We start from the raw sequence: 3835 nt of genomic DNA on the forward strand, positions 1-3835 counted from the left end.
AATTCCTCACAGGATAAAAGTGGCTATTGGGGGACCCTGATTAGTTCTCCCAGTTGATTTTATGACTCATTCATTTGGAGCTTATTGGATTTACAGTTTAGACTCCAAACCCAAAAGGATATAGTTAGAGCAGAATATTGAATTTTCAACTGCCTCACACTTCATGCATCTTCCATTTTTCTCTGTTTTGCATATGGTCAGAGTCTGTGATAAAGATCTATCTCAATACCTCTATTTTCCTTATTAATTAACCAAAACAGGGCCGGCCCGGTGGCGCAGTGGTTAAGTGCGCACGTTCCACTTCAGCAGCCCAGGGTTTGCTGGTTCAGATCTCGGGTGCGGTCATGGCACCACTTGGCAAGCCATGCTGTGGTAGGCGTCCCACATATAAAGTAGAGGAAGATGGGCACGGATGTTAGCTCAGGGCCAGTCTTCCTCAGGAAAAAAAAAAAAAAGAGGAGGATTGGCAGCAGTTAGCTCAGGGCTAATCTTCCTCAAAGAAAAAAAAAAAAAATAGAAATTCCATAACTTAATCAGGATTTTGTCAATTTACATCCCCAAATTTTTCTTGACAGTTAAAAAAATACACATTCATCAGAAGGAAAAAACCAACAAAGGAAGAGGTGACGAAGGAGTTCGCTCTCGGCCTGAGAAGGAGGCACATGTGTGTGGTCAGACTCAGGGCTGAGCAGCCTAGGGAGCCAGGTAGTTACAGCCTGTCATGAGCCAGTACATCCTGACCATTGGCTCCCCATCTCCTCTCTCTGCCGGAATTTCCCCAGTAGGTTCAGCTGTAAAACCTGCGAGACCAGAAGTAGAGGGAGGTACACATCGGCTGTAGAAAAAGTCTGATTAAATGCCACTCCTCCTCTTATTCTGTCGGGAGATAAAATATGTATTTACATAACATATTTAATTTGAACTTTAAATTTCATTGGTGTAATACATATTTTGCTTAAAAATGAGGCTAAGCGTTCCTGTTGGGAATTATGCTGCCGCTTACATAAGTCAGACATAGGGGTTTTGAAATGGCTCGATCTCTATAAAAATATAATAAACTTCACGTAAATAGTTGCCTGCTTGGGCTTTTGAAATTGCTTAGTTTTTATTTAAATTTGAAAATATTGGGAATGACAAAAAAGACATATTTAGCCCTGGAACTGACTGTATTTGTCTTTCAAACCTTGGATGCCAACGTGACATGTAATGTTTCCGGTACTCCACAGCCAGGCACACAGCCCAACCTGGGTTTTAAAATCTGGGGACTAGAGCTTGGTAAATGCTTTTGCTGGACGATGGCCGTGGTTGGGATCTTTACTATAGGACAAGACTTCAATCATGATCCCAAAAGGATGATATCCACACCACGAGGGAGCTAAATTTAACGAGTCTTAGGAAACAAAATGATCACCTTTCTTAAAAAACTAACATCCTTGTCATATATGCAAATTCAGCAGGAGTTAGAATATATCAGGACTTCTCATTTAGCTGATTTTTTATTTAATGTAATTTAAAATAAATTTAGGTACATTGAATAAGTACAGCAGAATTGCCACAGCATTATGGAAATTTGGAAACTAGAGAAAAAAATTCTCATAGTTTCCCCTAAGAAGTAACATCATTTTGGTCTGTTTAATGGGTGATTCCCCAGCTGACCCCGCGTCAGAATCACCGGGGAAGCTTGTTACGTCGCCAATCCCCGTTCCTTCCCTGAGTCAGAATCTCTGTGAGTAGGACTCCTGGGATTTATATTTTTAACAAGCTCCCCAGTTGATTCTGATTTGCAGCTGGGAGATTAACTTGTTCTGCTACCCAGGGGATCATTTTGTCACCAGTTCATCTGGAGGGCCCATTCCAGGCTTGGCTGCACAGATCATCTGTGCCTAAGGGCAGTGGGAAGCCACTAAGGGCTCAAGGCGGGAGGTGACTTGATCTCATTTGCTTTTTAAAGCTTTCTTTGGAGTTAGTGAGTAGACAGAACTTGAGGGGAGCCAGACTTGGAGTCAGAGAGATAAATTATGACACATGGTGAGGATGGAGCGAAGTGGACACAGCTGAGGCATATTTAGAAGGTGGAATTGGTAGAACCTGGTGATGGCTGGATTTAAGAAGGAAATAACCAGACCTCTTCCAGGCTTACGGAATATCAAGAGGACCTCCCAGCTTAGGAAACAGGTAAGGACCTTATCTGTATATATCTTTTACTACAATTTGTCTCAAATACTTTGCCAAAAGTTGGTGTTTAATTATGTATTTTAATTTGGGCAAAATATAACTATCATTAATTATAAGGTAATCTTCAAAAGGGAAGAGTAGTAACTTCACAATGGAGAAACCAGGCAGACACTACCTTAACTAAGTGATCCAAACCAACAGTACCAGGAACAAGACAGACAGACCATGTGCCCCCTGACGTGATGCACTGAGAAGGGCCCAACATCGCATCTGCAGTATTCTTGCCAAAAATGCAGAAATTCATTCTATTTATGAGAAAACATCAGACAAACTAAAAATGAGGGAGAGTCTACAAAATAACTTGCCAGTCCTCTTCAAAGGTGTCAAGGTCATTGAAAGGCAAGGGAGAACTTGGCACTGTCACAGACTGGGGAGGCTAAGGAGACATGACAACTAAATACAATGTGGGACCCAGGGCAGAAAAAGAACCTTGAGTGGGAAAACTGACAAAATTTAAATAAGCTGTGTAGGTTAGTTAATAGTAGTATATTAGTGATAGTTTCCGGGTTTTGATAATTGTACTATGATTATGGGAGATAACATTAGGGAAATCTGGGTGAAGGGCATATGGGTTCTTTCTACTATTTTAGCAGCTTTTATGTACATCTAAATTAAAAATTTTAAAAATTACAAGGGACATTCATCTTTGCAACATTTTAAAAAATATTAGTAAAAGACACTTTTAAAAAGGTATGCAGTTTCTGGGATAGACAATACTGGTGCTTGAAACAACATGTATATGAGGTGGCCAATATCTATGTGAATTAGTTCTGGTTCCTCTGTGTCTAATAATTTTCCTTCTTCACCAGTTTGGACTGCTTCAGGCTACAGAACTTCCGTATTTCCACCATCTTGATCATTGCTCTCAGCTGGGGCTCTTGACATTGTGGGGTGGCTGAGAGCAAACTCCCGTGTGACAAGTGAGGCCATGTAAGAACACTCCTGGGCTGACGTGCTGAAGGCAAGAATGAGAGGTAGACAAACTCTGTCTGTAATAACTGTTCCCTCATTTCCCTTCTGGAATCATCCCTTCCCACAGCCTACCTTCCTACTCTGACCATTCTCTCCCTTGCCAAGCAGACCTGAAACACACTTCATTTACATGTTATCCCACACAGCCTTGCTATTCGCTGGGAAATGGCAAAAATCAGCTCAGAAGTTCAGGTGTTAACAAATGAGGAAGCCCCTCCCAGTTATCTTCCCTCTCAAAAGACGTTCGCATTTAACAACTGTCGCGGACAAATTAGAGGGAGTTTTACACTCGGAGGCAAGACCAGAGCTGGGAAGTTCCTCATGTTCTGAAGTCATCAGGTGCTTGCAACCTATGGGGACTGAGGTTGCAGGGGACCTGGCACTCTGGAAACGGCCAATAGCAGGGCCAACACCTGAATGGCCTAGGGGAAGTAACACCTGTGCTAACTTCTATCCTTTTCCCCAGAATTTAGAGTTGTTATGTTTTGATGCTGACCTTGTTTTCAGGTTAACCTCGGTTTGACTCCCTCTTCAAAATGGCTGGAAGCTGTTGCCTTTGATCCTCACCAAAGCCTTTAATACTTTGGAGCCAGAGAACAGTATTATATTTTTCAGTGCCATCTAAATG

The 3835-nt window shown here is 41.9% G+C and overlaps 1 long non-coding RNA gene across 1 annotated transcript; it reads left to right on the forward strand.

Annotated features, from left to right (window-relative positions):
- Positions 1-2041: 2041 nt before the first annotated feature.
- LOC138915813 (uncharacterized) lies at positions 2042-3835 on the forward strand. Its single transcript, XR_011422122.1, has 3 exons — positions 2042-2175; positions 3045-3209; positions 3715-3835. It is a non-coding gene; the product is annotated as an uncharacterized lncRNA (long non-coding RNA).

Source organism: Equus caballus, chromosome 10 (assembly GCF_041296265.1).
Source record: "Equus caballus isolate H_3958 breed thoroughbred chromosome 10, TB-T2T, whole genome shotgun sequence".
Taxonomy (NCBI): Eukaryota; Metazoa; Chordata; class Mammalia; order Perissodactyla; family Equidae; genus Equus; species Equus caballus.